The 16,365-nt window shown below is 40.8% G+C and overlaps 1 protein-coding gene across 1 annotated transcript in view; it reads right to left on the reverse strand.

Annotated features, from left to right (window-relative positions):
- Positions 1-16,365, reverse strand: part of LOC142891736 (uncharacterized) — a 125,199-nt gene that overhangs the window by 84,366 nt on the left and 24,468 nt on the right. The window lies entirely within an intron of this gene.

Raw genomic sequence — 16,365 nt, forward strand, 5'->3', positions numbered from 1 at the left:
CTTCAACAGGCAAGCATATGTAGATCTGCAAAAGCCCCATAATTATAGTGAACAAGAACAAGAACTGAGTCTGCCTTCCACTCTCACCACTTTGACAACGCACTTCCTGTGTTTACCTACCTGCTTCTCCTTGGAAAATACCTAAATAAACTCATTTTCTTTAATTAGTGCTGGTAAGTGGGTGAAAGCAGAGGGGAAACACTGGGTGGCTGTCCAAAAACAAAAGTACTCACTCCCGGTTCGAAAACGAGGGCACGAGAAGCCTCTTGTTGAAGAGACATCTGACACAGTTGGAAGATGAAAGATTCCCCAGAGGTTGGAGAAACATCTTCATCGACGTAATTGAAGGTTTCCCCAGAAAGAAAATAATTACAGGGACAACTTGTGTAAGTGAAACCGTGTCTTTAACTGGAGAACAGAACAGGTGCACAGCTGATAAAAATTGAACTCATCTTTATCTTTTTTTTTGCTTTGAAACCCTTCAAGATCGCCCTGCAGCGGCTTTTGAACACGCTGAATATCTGGAGCCGTGTGAGAAGACAAAGCCGCATGAGCTCAGCTGCCATCCAACAATACCTGCCGCTGTTTTACTGCATGTTTCTCTCTCTCTCTCTCTCTCTCCGTCTCCCTCTAAAATTGCATGCCAAGATTTCCAGGATATGCTGAGCGCCGTGTGAGGGAGTGAATCTTTACACGCGGAACCAGTTTGCCTCGGGTGAGTAATGGCTTTTGCAGGTGACTGGAGGTTGTTGCGTGCTACACAGGCTCAGATAAATGTTGCCTGCGTTGTCAGTGAGAGGCGCGGTATTAGGCGCAACATTTAGCCTTTTTCCCGTTGGACAGACAGTCGCTCATGTGTAACATTTATGGCTTAAGATCTCTCCGTTTTCCCCCCCGTGCACCAGGGAGAAGGAGAAGGGGAAAATAGGATATTCCATGAATGAGTCACCGCGAGGGAAGGGACGGCGGCCCAGACTGCAGACAGCGGAGCGCATCTTTGTGTGCGCGTGCGTCCGCGTGCGTGAGCATGTGTTGGAGAAGGAGTGTGAGGGGTGGGGCGGGGCACCATGAGTTTCACCGGAGCCTTTTGGACCCAAGCTGTCATTTTATGTATTAAAAAAAAACAAAAAACAAAAGCAACTCGTAACAAACATGCCATTGTTGCACACAATCCAGGGAACAAACCATTCACACCACGTTGCACAGTAGTTTTGGCCCCTAATATCTGCATGGAGGCTTTACAGATTTATTTCACGTCCACATCTGGGAAAAGGCTGAAATGTGTGAAAGGCAGACATGAAGGTGCCTCTTCAAGAACAATCTTTAAGGTTGACTGGATGAGCCTGTCACATTCAAAGCGGGCTTATCAGACTCTTCACTGTCCGTGGAGTCAGGTTGAATCATCAAAAACACCAAAGGCCCCAACTCCCTCCCCAAAGCCAGCTAAGAACTTTAGTCTTGTTCTTCCACCTTGAATGTCATCCAACTGATTTTTCAGCACGATGATGTCTCAACTTAAAGGAAGCTGATTGCGCAATGCCAGAACACAACTGAAAATAATTAGAACTTTTTTTTTTTTTTTTTTTTTTTAGCTTTGCAAGAGAAATGAGCGAGGCATCCAGTTGTATCATAAAGGTAGGTTGACTGTGTAAAATATAATCCCAGCATCATTTATGAAATGGCAATCGTTCTGAGGACCACAAAAAATAAATCATGTGAGTCAACGACATATTTACAAGAGTGTAGAAACAGATTATCTGCAGAGCAGATCCTCCTTAAACACACTGTCAATGCAAAGCCCCAATTACTGTTTCATTTTTTTTTTTAAACCAAAACAAATATTTTGTTCACTCGGATCCCCCTTGCGACACCATTGTCTATGTTTTGAGTGTTGCAATGCTGACTTTTCGGAATATAATTTGTGTCCAGCTGGCGGATGCACTGGTTGGCCAAATGCTTGAGGAGTGATCACACTTCTCTCTTCTCAGGATGTTTGCAAAACCCTCCCCTATTCCTGACAGTTCTGTAGATGTAAATGCATACGAGTGTGTGTCTATGAACTCGTTCACATAAAACAACATTCTGAATAAATTATAACTTTTGGATATTATTGAAACAGTCTGATCTTAATTGATAGTAAAGTCTTGTTTATCTTCTTGATCATTTTGATCGTTATCATCAAGGGTTCATATAGCAGGACCTGCACAGATGTTTCTGCTGACCGGAACATTTGGTTGTTTCTGCAATAATGATATAATTTAGAATTATCAGAGTGTCTCAACAGACTTGTGTTTATTTGCCAATTATTTCCAATAATAAACCTTTCACAGTGGCCGCCATGCTGACAAAAAGCAGCAGCTCATTCAGTCGATGAGGGCAATAAACCTGAATTAATCTGAAGCTAACTTGGTGAAGTGACACACACAATAGCAGTACAATGAGTATTTCTGTACTTTAAGTTTTTGTCATTTTAGTCATGATGAAACGGCTGTGTTCTCTTAAATGTGATGACTAGACTTTATGTACATGTACCTGTGTCATATGTATAATACCGCACTGTATTTGTTTTGTAAAACGTTTGTATATTTATTTCAATTTAAAACCTATTATAAATGTGTCATGTGTTGGAAAATGTACCTGAAGGAGACCAAATAAAACTGAACAGAATTCTACACAGACTGTAAAATCAACCCACATATATTTATTGCTCCAACTTTGACACTACCAGAGCATTCTGGGAGACTCCGGAGTTTACCTTTACATAACATCAACAGAAAAGAGCCAGACCAAAGAACACAATAAACATAATCATCACCACCTGGCTTTAGCTGCGAGACTCACTTTCAGCATAACAGCACATCAGATTGTTCTACATTTTTGCTAAGTGATCAGCTGACACTGATTCCAAGTCTGAAGAGCCAGAGGACAGCTGCCTTTTGTTAACTCGTACTGCATGAGATTTTGGCAATGTTGCTATAAATTACGCTGTGAAAAATGAATTCTGCTGACCTATATTCATCCAAAAATGACTGATGGTTAAAAGGCTTAAAAAAAAAAAGAAGTCGAAGAAGAAAAACAGCCGTGGAACAAATTCAAACCGATCCCGACGTCATGTGGTGGCAGCTTAGAGCTTTCATGCGTGCACTTTTCAAGCTTTCAACAGCTAATGTTGAAGGAAGATGTAAAAGGCAGGATTTCCTCCTGCGTGGCCGTCATCAGGCGTGGGCACAGAGACAACTGCCAAAACAAAATAGTTTGGAACAATGTCCAGCTTTTATGCTATTGTGGGTTTGAATGGGTAATTCATTTGGAGGTCCCACTGCAACCAGTGAGTCACTTCTCAAGTGACCCACTTTTCGTGTGTGGTGGGGAAATCTGCAAAGTGCCCAGAAACGATCCATGTCCAGCCACAAGATTGCTGTTTCTTTTTTGACCCTTCCCAATTAATTCCACTTCTTTACTCCAAGTGTCTTGCACTTCAATCCTCTTGTCATCTCTGAATGGCAGAGTGGTGATATCCCAATCTCTGTCTGCTCTTAGATTCCATTGATGACCTTAAACCTAATAGCTCCAATGTCTTTTCTGCGGCTGGATGTGTGCACACAGTCAAAAAAAAAAAATCATTTTCACATCTGGCTGATGTCCTTAAGATGAAGTCGGCTCTTGGTTTGAGATGGGATACTACTAACGACTTTCCAGAAATGTGCAATGGCAACCGGAAACTCGCACACAGTTTTTGAACATTTCTTATGTTTTAATGCCACAGAGATTTCTGGCAACATTGCATGAATGCACAGAGAAATTTCCCTTTCTGTTCTTTTCCTACCACGTTTAACACCTCATTGACAGCAACGCCCTTTATCAACAGGGTCAATGTAAATGAATATGATTGTGACTTGAATGCGACAAAACCTCTCCAGGTAGCAAAATTAGCTTGCTCTAAATCAGCCCAAGGTAGCTTTGTTGTTTTCTTTTCACAATCTCATTCTTTTCACCATCTTGCGGTGGACTTATTCAGTTGTTGATATCAAGCAGTGCGTATCCGGCCGTATTCAAGTCAGGATCACGTGGCAGAACTCCCACAATGAGGGCACAGACCCTCGACTACACCTTGCATGAAAGAGAGCTAAATAGGCCGGAGTGTTGAAAGGATCCTGAGCTGCTGTGACAGCTCTAATGAAGACATCCACATCCGCCTTGACAGAAGTCGAGCCTCGCTGACGGATGCCACCGGCAGGCAGCCAGACAGGGCCAGTGCAGAGTGTGTAGTGAAGGACAGAAGGAGATGTGGATGTTCTGCCAGACGTGTGTGTGCACGATAAGCTGTTTGAACTGGCCTCGTCTGTAAACCACACCACGCCACCCGCTGCAGTTTTATGGGGCTTTTTTTTTACGGCGATAAGAGCAGGATAAGGGAGAAAATACAGGTAATGTTTTGCTTAAGGCATAACTAATATTGACAAAATGTCATTAGAGCTCTGATTGTCTGTCACAAGATATGCAGCGAAAATGATGACTTTTTCTCTTCTTTTAGCAGAAAAGTAAAAAGGCATTTACGTAAATTCTTGCATAACTATGCAGAATTGGTAAAAGTCAAAGGTGGAAATGGTTAAACGGCCCTGCCCCCTCTTTAAATATGTTTTTCTTGTGTTAACAGCTCCCAATATGTTTGACACGGGCAGTCGTCACTCAAGTTTCTTTTCCATTCCTTGTATGAAGAGGAAATCAGTTTGACGCATGAGATTCAATGGTATAAACCCCAAGGGTTGAGCATCACATATACAAAACAAGTCAATATCATTTATTAGCTTAGTAGCTACTGCTAATATAAAAATGAAGCTGCATTTCACAGTGCCCATCAACTTTCATGTAATACTTCTTGTCTAATCAAAATCCTCAGTTGAAACTAAATCCTGCATGATAAGGCAACATTATATAAGACATGGTGAATGTATTTAACTTTTGTTACCTGAGTCTGTCATTTTGAATAAAAAACATTTGCCTGATCATGGCATGTCGCAGTGTTTTCTGACGTCCTTTATTGATGACAAACTCGCGTAAATCGAACGAGCAAAACAAATCTGGTCATAGTTTTACAGTTATTAGACCACATGTGTTCCAAGAGGCAGTGAAAACAATACAGTGGGGAAAGTTAGCAGACAAAACCTAAAAAATAAAAGCAATAATATTATTACAAGTCAGTCTTGTCCGTGGTATGTGGCCGGAATGTGAACTATTCACCGATCGTGATGCATTTTAAAGGGCTCTCAAAACAGATATATGGGCTCACATATTGGGTTGAGTTGACTTGTTTTGAGAGGAAACACTGGAGGTTGTTATCGTTGGAAGTAAATCATGTCCGCAACAGATGAAATGAAAACAGAAATCTGACAAGAAATGCATGATTTCTTTGGACGGCCACTTGTTTGGACTCCATAATAAATCAGCAGCTAGACCTTTATTGTAAATAAAAGAATTGTATTTCAGTTACTCCTGTTTTCAGAATTGAGAGAAGTTGGATTGCAAATTGAGAGTTTAATTAAAATAAATGGTAGTTTTAATCGTGATCTTCATTCCACTACTCGAAACAGCCCAAATTGAGCACTTTTCGTAATGTTATTAATTTGGAAAAATCACTTCCATATTTAATACTGGCTACCCACCCATTTAACTGTCAGAACCAATTGCTGAATGGGGGGGGAAAAAAAATCAACATCTTTGAGTGTTTAGTTGGAGTCTTGCATACATGAGACAGGCATCACGTATTTTATTATACGCAAACCAGTGTCACATATTTCATTAGGATTTGAAGTTGGGAGGGCCGATGTCTGCTGCGGTGGAGTGGAACAGCCGAGTATTCTGATCGCACGTCACACACAGCCTGACACTACGAGCCAAAGCAAGTAGAAATCTGGCCAGCATTAGCTTCATTTCTGTGTTTCTTGATGTTGACTGAGGTTAGAAGTTGAAGTAAGGTTGGCTTATGAGGTTGGGTAGCTTGAGGGGTAATGTAGAGGTCCAAATGGTGTGTAAAGTAACATCCAAACATCATAAACTAAACTTTGTCTTTTTATGGAAACTTACTGCTCGATATGCTCTTTTTTTTTTTTTATAGCATACAGACTTTATCTATTTTGGCAAACCTAGACTTTTTCCTCATCAGATTGAAGAGATGCTACCAAGCCTCCAGAGAGATAAGGCCACATTTGATACAATCCATGCAAAACTGTGCCGCTCACTAGTCTACAGGGAGCGCTCTGATGTTTTTGGCAAGCCAGACCATGTAGTTGGAATGTTGTTTGTTGGAATCCAGGGTCTTCAAGCAAATTCATCCCCCGAAAAACCGTTTCCCAGCCCACTGTGTCAAGACCTTGACTGCCCAGGGACCATTCCCGGCTCTTGGACTAAAACACCCACTTCAATCTTAGTCTTCAATGTGAAGCGAATGTGACAGGATTGAGGGTTTTTTCTCACCATCAGATCTACTTGATCTGAAACCAAAGGCCCAAACCGTCATGCGGCCGAAAGAATGTTTATGTGTTGGTGGGAATGTCCTACTAATGCTCACAAACAAATGTACCGCATGTGATGCATATTACCTTTACAGCCCTTTAACGTTGGATTTTTTTTTTTTAATTATATTTAATTTAAAGCTCAAGGATAATTCAGATAAGACAAGAAGAACTGGATAAGATCAGGCCTGTGGTTCTTTTCCATTATTCTCCACCCTTGAATAACAAATTCACTCCTGTGAGATTTAAAGTTTTTGGACCATGTTTCCCTCTGACCCATGAGTACAGAGAAGTAAAATAGAGCTTATGTCTCATATTTTTTATCTCTCAACATATCATCTCTTTGCTGGCTTTTGGATCAAGGAATAAAAATGTCTCCGTCTTAAACATTTATTTGCTTTTTGCAAACTCAGTGTTTATCCATTTTCTCCACCCAGAGCAGACAGCTCTGTGTTGTGTCATCTGCATAGCCATTGATTTAGAAGTAGAGATATTGAGACTATAGCTGCAAAGAATCTTGGATTTTTTTTTTTCCATTGCTCAGTTGTGACGCTTCTTTCACACATCTTAAGAGTTAAGACTAAAATCAATCAATCAATCAATCAATTCAAGGAATAGGGGTGTCCTCATGGATATATGTTCATATCAAAAATCAACATTTTTCACCTTAAAATAACATCAAATTTCAATCCAGTTCCTTTATTCTGATGAACTTGTGATTTTAATCATCCACATCAACTGATAATTATTTTGTGTACATATGACTGTAATGTTGCAAAATTGTTCAACAGTATGTTTAAAGATGTTTTGCAGCTGTTAAATCAACCTGTGATTCAATGTTGAGACAGCAGCTGTTCTCTGGTTGTATCTGGTCAATCAATCAATCAATCAATCAATCAATCAATCAATCAATCTGTTTTTACTTTTACAGCACCAAAACACGTCCAAAGGCGTCTCAAAGCGCTTTGCACAATCAGAAGAAAACTAACTGAATCCTCCAGAGCAAGCAAGGTGCGAATGGCCAGGAAAAGCTCCCCCGTTGGAAGAAACCCAGAGCAGATCTGGACCCAAGAGGGCGCTCATCTGCTTTGGCTGGTTGGGTGGGTCTGGTGCAAGTTATTCAGATGTTCTGCTGTTGAAGCCATTTGTGTCCATCTCGCCTTCACCATCATCACAGCCAAAGGAAACCTGTGATTTTATTCTGACAGAATTCTACGATGACCAGCTGATAGTGTGAGGGCTGCTGTGATCTATATCATCTAACGAGCCAATACAATACAGTTTCATTGATTAGTTTCATTGCTACAGTAAATGACTCTGACTTCAAGCCCTCTTTCTTTCTAAGGAAAACTAATTGACTTGCTCCGTTTTTTCCAAGACTATTTAGATCATTTTCATAACTACAACATAAACTATATTAATACCACTGTTACACCAATAACATTTAATAAAACAGCAGGAGAAAGAGTTCACTGCAGTAAAGAGGTTTTTAAAGATGTTTTTGCTCCCAGATACTCAGCCTTAGGGAAACATTAGAAACAAATGATGCCTTGAAACTGAAGGATTTTTTTTTCTCTGAAAATAATACAAGAATATAATGTGCTATTCATCAGTAAATAACCAAGTATGTTAAACTGTGGCCAGTGTGTTAAAAAAAAAAAAAAAAATACTGTGTGGAAAAATAAGCAACGCAAAGCAGTAAAAGTCAGTTTAAACAAATAAAAGAAAAATAAAGATTGTGTATTCCCCAATTTCTTGGTAACACAAATATAGTTGGGCTGCCAGGGTTGGATTTAATGACTTTGCACAAATTGCACGTTGAAGACCAAACTGTCCTCTCTGAAGAAACTTTGTAGAGAAACTTTCATACCTTGGCTAAAATCCTTTAGCATGTGATTTAAGTACCAAAAAAGAATATTTACAGCTCTCATCTGAACGTTAACAACTTAATACAAATGCTATCACAAGGTCCGAAAAGATCTTTGGACTGGAACATCATCCTTAAATCAAGGAAGCTCAAATCTTTCCTTTCTCTGTTATTAGTGGTTTAGGAAGATAATCCAGGTTATTGTGAAATGATGAGACCTTGCAACACTTGCAACAAGCCAAGTGACCTGCGGGTGCAACAAACAATAGTAAAGGTTTTTAACTACAGAACATGGCGTCCACCGCAGCCAGCTCACAGGTCGACTCTTCCTCAGTTTGCAATGGCCCTGCAGGGTCTGAATTTTCCACTAAATTAAAGTCCCACATATCCGGGTGTATCAAGAAGCAAGCAGCGGAGAAAATTACAAAAACATGATTTCATGTGAGCAGTTGTTTGTTCTGTTTTTGCGTGGACTGCCATCCGTCCAGCTATAAACCTTTGACTGCTTTCTAGGACTTTAAACCTGAGCAAGCTCAGTCGCCACATTTAACAGGATTACCTCACAAAGACACCTTTATTATATGTTGTTCAGCGCAACATACATCATAGCTTTATTGCTAGATTTTTATTAAATGTTGGAAAGCATAAAGCCCCCCCGGCTCTGCCAGTAATAACTAAGAGAGTTCACCGGTTGTAAAACATGGATGATATATAAGTGTCAAAATCTTCAGCGCTTCCTTTCTGCTTTCCTTCTCACTTACTCTTGTGTTTTGTATCCTCTTGCACGAACCAGAGTTATTTAGTTATTTGTAGTTATTTGCTTTATGTATATAAAGGTTATTTGTACTTTTACACTGACAGCAAAGGTACTTTGATTAAAACAAAGTAATTGTTGGAAAGCCTATCCTTTAAATATTATCAGTATTAATATAAGTATTTTTCCTGAGAAGACGCTGTCTTGTTTGGATTAAAATGATGACCCAACATTTAAAAACTGTCAATGATATTTATCATATTTATCAATAAATAGCATAAAATCGATATATGTCATTAAATGTGCTGACGATAGCATTCGCTCAATCTGCTGCAGAAATGACATCAAGCCTCACAGAGCTGCAAAGCCTTTTGTTGTTGATTTGTTTATGGAGGCCTTCATTCTCACACATGAGATCTGAAGTCTAATTTACAGCGTCATCATCCCACTCTAATGCAAGAGGGTCCAGGACTTGACCTGATTTCAAGTTGTGATTCTGCTCCGAGTTGGCCCCTGAGCCCTCAGGCACTCAATCATGACATAACACCTGGCCTCTTCAGTGAAATCCCTGTGTTTTAAGAGAAACAGCGTGATTTATTGTCATACGACGGATAATTACTCATCTTGATCTTCAGGTTTCACAGTCTGATAAACCAGACACACTGAATGGAAGTCGCGCACAAAAAAACAAGACAAAAAAAAAAACCTGAGGCACAGCTGAGAACACTCCATCTATCCTGGAGGACACTTTCAGGGATCATAGCATGCGTAGAAGAATGACTTCCAAATTCATTCTTGACTCTGAATACTTGCGTAAACCTTGAAGTGACGGGACATTTTAAGAGAGGCTTGAGATTGAATATTTAAATGGGATTGGACTGATGGTCGGAATCTGCTGCGGCAACATGGTGGCCAACAGGAAGGGAGATGTCAGCACAAACTTTGCTTTATGTTGTGGGAAACACTCCCAGTTTTTCTGCAGTCAACGGTTGAACTCTTCTCGATTTATCGGGATGATTCTGTAAAAAATCCTTCCATTTCTAACGTCTCACTTTTTTTCTTCTTCTTCTTGGGACTGGAATGTTGAGATATTCCCCCAGTTGTTTCTTCCCACAAAACATGTTTTTTTGGGAGGTCCCCTTTCATAACTATCCACTCATCAGCATATGTTCTTTCCTGCCTATTGAGCTGATTTGATGCATTTTCCAGGCGTGTTGTAGGGTGTTTTCCCTGCAGCAGGTTTAGATTAGTGGGATCCTGCTTGCTCTTGTTCATAAATCAGGACTTGTCTCTTGATTAGAGCTCTCAACTGCTCATTTGGGGATTAGAGGCGAAAGTTTTGTGCATTAACTTTTTCAGTGCCACAGAGCCATCGCGGTCCACATCTTAACTTTGACAGATATAATAAAGTGACCATATCGCTGCTAAGCAGACTTTGGAGGTTTTTCTTCCCTGTCTTCGCCGACCTCCTTCTCGCCTCAAGATGCACGGTGACAAATGAGTTCATTCTTTGGTACCGGCAGGGCCAGACTGCAGTGGCTGAGGTCCAGACACATAGTGGCTTCGGTCGCTCAGACTTTTTGGCCTTGATTTCTTTAAAGTATTCAAATTATTTCTCTCAGCCAGGGACATGTTTCAGTAACTGGAAGAAAATGCCATCTCACTCCTATAGAAATGGCAGACAGCTGTCATCGAAGTCAGTCAGTCAGTGGAGTCAAATCGCAGTTTATTCCTTTAACTGTTCGCATGCATCAGGATTAAACACAAACAGTCAGCAAGCTGTTCAAAGAGAGTCAGATCTTTTTTATGAGCAAGAAATCCATATTGTACACATTTTATCCTATGAAAGATATGTTGCTGAGTGATGTCTTGTTTTACATCATGGATATAATAGATATAAATCCAAAGGGAAAAAAACATTCCATCTGGATGCAAAGTTAACTGAAACTCTACTCTGGTTTCAGCTACACATTAGTCGCAGTTGTGGGTACTTGTACTGCAGTGTGTTGGCATAAAACGGCCAGGAAACGAGCCACAGCACAATTCCATTTCAGCCCACTTAATGCAGATACCATCTCTCCAAATAAACCTTATCTGTTGTCATGAAAACACTTGCATGAGAGGGATGCATCCTGTTAAGTGAACTGGCCAAACTTAATCTCAAAAGATAATGTTTTGTGAAGATGTTTATCTCTCTCTTTCTCTCTCTCTCTCTCTCTCTCTCCCTCTCTCTCTCTCTCTCTCTCTGTTTCTTGATGCTTTACTGACTCAACTTGTTCGCAAGTTGCCTTTTTTCCTTCTCCTGTTAATTAGCCTCGCTGGATTTTTCCTGCATATGTTACAAGCCCTGAGTGTCAGTTAAACAAATGGCCCTGAGCAACCGGACCACCCAAAACCCTCCTGAGTGAGATTCTGAGAGGTTAAAAAAAAAAAGGAAGAAAGAAAGCCAGCTCACGTCCTGCTCCTCAGTGCTCTCTGTTTAGGCCGGGACTTTGATCACAGCGCCATGATTGCTGCCATATTTTTCATTTGCATGGGTTTGTCTTAATGATCCAAATTACGGTGTGTGAGATAAATGTCAGGACTTTGAAACAAGGCCCCCCCCTTCCCCCCAACTTGTGCGTGCGCACGGTGTCCCCGCACATACTGAGAGACACATGGTTCTGTTTAATCTCTCTCCTTACTCCTGAGATCCTGAAAGAAAAACCTCTTGATTGGAGTAAATGGGATATGAAATCCCACTTTTGGATTGTGGGTATTCTGATGGACAACTCAAATGAAACATTGAATTATTTCTTTGCTGCATCATGGCAATGCTCAGCGGGCTGCAGGATGTCTGAACATATGTTGTGTTGTTTAATTATCAAAATATAAACAACATTCACCTACTTCTTTCCAAAACCTAATGTGAATTGTGTCTTTTGGCTCAAACAGATAAAACTGTGCTTCAGCGCATGACTAAAACATCGGCCCCACATGCCTCCGTCATGAGGCAACGCCACCATACCCTTATAACTCCGCTGCTAAACCATTATTAAAAAAAAAAGCACTTGTTAAAAGACTTTTAATAGTGTTTAGTCTCTTGCCAGCGAATCTGTTTTTCTTCCTGCCTCTTTGTCTCTAGCAGGGGTAAACAAAGACATTAATGGCTTTTTAATCCCTGCAGGCTGACACCCTGGATGAGTTGTGGTAAATCCCGCTGAATTTGCAAGTTAAGAGAAAAGAAAATTTAATAAAATCAAACATGTGTTCTTCTGCGTTGCTGCGTTGTTCATCATGGGAAGATTTCCACCGTCCCTGCAGTAAAGAATATATAGCATTCTCTGATTTGAAAACTGTGTCGTCACAGGGATACATTTTTTGTCATCCTGGAACTTCTTAATCCACTGACACCACTGATTAGACCCAACGACAGTCTCCATTAAGAATATTCAAAGATAGTCCAAGAACTGCTGGTTTTGGTCCTAATTGAAATGCAAACATCCGAAACGTTGCTTATTAGACTTTCACATCTCACCCAGTGGCTGCACACACCAGAGCTCAATCCAGGCTCATATTCTATAGACTGATTTATTTAGTAAACACTCAGCTGGACAGAAGGAATGTCCTCTTTGACCCCCTTTAGACGTGACACACAAACAGACTCGAACGTCAGAACTTTATCTCCGCTCTCACTCAAAAAACCTCCCTGCAGATGACCGTTTTCTGTCCTTCCTTATCAGCTTTTTTTCTGTAGCGAGCCATTATAAACCAGACATTCGGGCCCAGAAATGTTCCAGAACCTTTGAGCACGAAATTTAAAAACATCGTAGACAATAATGAGGAAAAGCTGTGCAGATTTTGCCGTGTGTGTGTGTGTGTGTGTGTGTGTGTGTGTGTGTGTGTGTGTGTGTGTGTGTGTGTGTGCGCGCGCACGTGCGTGTGTGTGTCTTACCCTCTCTGTCCCATTCAGTCTCTTACATGTTTCCCTTCAGGCAAGGTCAGGGGTGAGTGTTGCAGTGACAGGTGATCAAACCATCTTTGTTAGGCTTGGAGCTGAGCCACAGCGCTGCGCTCGCAGCGTGACGCCCAGGTCAGCCGGTGCTGCAGTTCTGCATCCAGAGCAGAACTCTCACAAAGCCTGCGGAGATTTGAAGCCGCTTGCGTTGCAAAGAGTTACATCAAGCTGCTATCTGGACAGCCAAATGGCACACGAGCCGATACATCAGCACTGTGTGACATGTGATCACGGTTTACTCTCGTTTTGGCGTGACGTTTTAAACTGTGAGGCAACAGAGAGAGCAATGAAAGACGACATGTTGTCAGAAGTGAGAGCGAGCGTGCCACTGAAACCTTGAGGGAAATGTTGACACCTCTGTTGACAACTCTTCAATGTCATACAGTTTTAGCCTGCACCTTTAAAAAAAATAATCATAGAGTCCAAGTAAGATTCTGGACAATCCCAACATGTTAAATTGTTATGACTGATTAATGCGTCGGCAGAAAAGAATAACACGTCCCCCAAATTCCATGCTCTAGACTTGCTAGAGATGATGATGCAGGTACATAAGTGTCAAAGAACTGATGACAAAATAAAAAACAAAAGAAGAAAATAGCTGCTGGCCTATGAAAAGCCTGGAAACATATCATTCATATTTAATGTAGCTTTGCAATTTTTTGGTTGTGGAGTCAAATTCCCTGTTTGGCATGCACAAACCTGCCTAATAAAGCTGATTCTGATTTTGATCATCATGGCCTTCCTGACCACGAAGATCCTGTTTTATCTTTTGTTTGCTTGCTTGGTTTTCGCTACTCAGTATTTCATTAAAATTGTTTCTAGCAGAAAATGAACTCAATAGGGCATTAGCAGACATGCAATGTTTGGTTCTGAAAATGATTTTTTGGGCTTGTGCGCAATATTCGGTAGGAAACAAAATGACTACCCCACAATAGGTCGACATGTGACGAAAAATTGTGGTAGCTGAACTCACCCACACTGTGCTGAATCGCCGTATTGTTTCCCATGGGCAAGGGTCAGCTGTGGATCCGTCATCGCTGTTGCTACAAGCAAAGTGTGTGCCCGCTGCAGTCAGCAGACCTCCTCAGCGTACAACAATGAGGCGCTGCTCTTTGCATGTAACCATTCTGAGTCACAGACACTGCACAAAGCGCCTCTCGAGTCTGCTTGTCTTAAGAACGGGCTCCATCAGACTGGGAAACAGCTGAAAAGACAAAAAGAAAAAGGCTTATTGTAATTACCCACAGAAAGCCTCAGGCCATCACCGCTGTCACTGATTAGAGACAAACAGCAGGTTGATTGATTGAATGATTGATTGAATTCTTTATTCGAGCATAAAAACAAAAAAAACAAAAAATAAATACCTTCAATAAAATAGAAAAAAAGGAGAAAAAATACAAGCCTAATACTATATCTTCGCTTATCAAGTGAAGATGAAGCAGATTTTGATGGATTCAGTTACCTTGGCGTGAAAGGCACCATGCTAGACTAAAGGCTGCTAGTTAGCAGGTAAATAATTACTGCAATTGTCGACATTGTTGCTACAAGTCTTCACTCCCAAATTTGCACACCTCCGTAAAGCTGTGCCACCTTAATTATGATTTAAAAACAGTTGCTAGGATACCAGCATGTTGCAAGGACTCTATGGAAGTTAAAGGATGGAACGACCCCTCAAGCTTCAAGTCTTTCCAGGAACGAGTCCTTAGAAAGTGTTTATGAAGAGGAGGTCCCACTTAAGAGGTAATTGGGCAGTTTGCTGTTCTATTGAATCGGACCAATCAGATTTTCCAGCATTCTTCTCAAGGTTTATTCCTGGTGCCAGGTAAGCGTTAGGGTCATGTACTTACTGTTAATGTAATGTATGTTAATGTACTTAGTGGGGGGGTTTAAGAGCGCCTCTGGTTTCATCATAGCTGATAAGAAGCTGATGACTGAATGCAATTTTAAGGATAAAGACCCTCTGCTGTTAAAGTTTAAAAACTCAATAAATTCATGGGATTAACAGATCTTGTTCCTTTAAATGGGCATCCAATAATTGTTTTGACTGAAGACTCGTCAGCTTTAATTTGATGGGTTTGCACCTTCGAAGGCATAGAAGCTACAATCAAATGAAGTGGATATTGATAATAAAAAAAACAGACAGACGCACACACACACACACACACACACACACACAGGCTGTTTCACTCCCAAAGTATTGTGAGATTTCTTATCTCATGTCAAAATGTTAACTTTCGACAAGCAAGCCAAGAATTCTATTTGATAAGCAGTCCAACTCAATTAAAGCTCTTAAACCTGCAACTAGATATGGCCATTCAGCAAGGCATGCACCTAGGGGGAACAAATAAATATTTCTATTGGCTCAACTCCAGATTCTTCCATCTCGGCTAATATGTAGGTCAGATAATGCAGCCTTGTTAGATGTATCGCTTCCTCAGAGAAAAAAAAAAGAAAGAAAATTGCAAAAGAAATGTGTGACACACTGCCTGTGTGAAAGACTGACCTTTTTCCACAGTCTACAGACGTAAGTCATCATGCTCGAAATTGCACAAATCAAAATTTCCACCTTCTCTCTCTCACACACAGCTGCATTCTTGGACTTTCTAGTGGACACACAGAGGCAAAATGAGACTGTGTCAACTGGTGGAAAATAGTTGTAGATGTCTTGACTTTTACAACAAATGCCTGGCAACTGTGGGATCCAACTCAATACAGGTCACGCTGGGCATGGGATCTCAGACTGTAGCTGCTGACATGAAAGATGGAAATTAATTTGGCTGTATTACAGACGGGAAAGCACCTGGACTTATGTGCTGGCACAGTTTGTGAGTCACACTTCATCTGTCTCCTCCGTTTAATTTTAAAGCTAACCCATTTGCACGGCCTCAGATTCTGCATTTTCACTCATATGGATGACCATGATGAACACGTTAAGCAGCAGCTGGACAACGTAGATTTCAAGTCCGAAATGCTCGCCCATCCATCTTTCCAAGCCTCAGCAGAGAGCTTTGTCACTGGAATTACACTGGAACCCATTATAAGCAAATGTCCCACAAGTTGCCCATAACACTCACAGAAGAAGGCAAAGAAGAAAAAGCAGAAACCTTGTCAGTATGTCAACAGTTCCATGGCTTTATTTTTGGAATAAATATACCAGAGTCACATACAGTTACAAATGTCAGTGTAAAAAAAGATTATAAAAGTATTTACACTATTTTATGCACAGAGCTGGATA

Source organism: Nelusetta ayraudi, unplaced genomic scaffold, assembly GCF_046127955.1.
Source record: "Nelusetta ayraudi isolate G7.1 ecotype Tasmania unplaced genomic scaffold, CSIRO-AGI_Nayr_v1 ptg000033l, whole genome shotgun sequence".
NCBI lineage: Eukaryota > Metazoa > Chordata > Actinopteri > Tetraodontiformes > Monacanthidae > Nelusetta > Nelusetta ayraudi.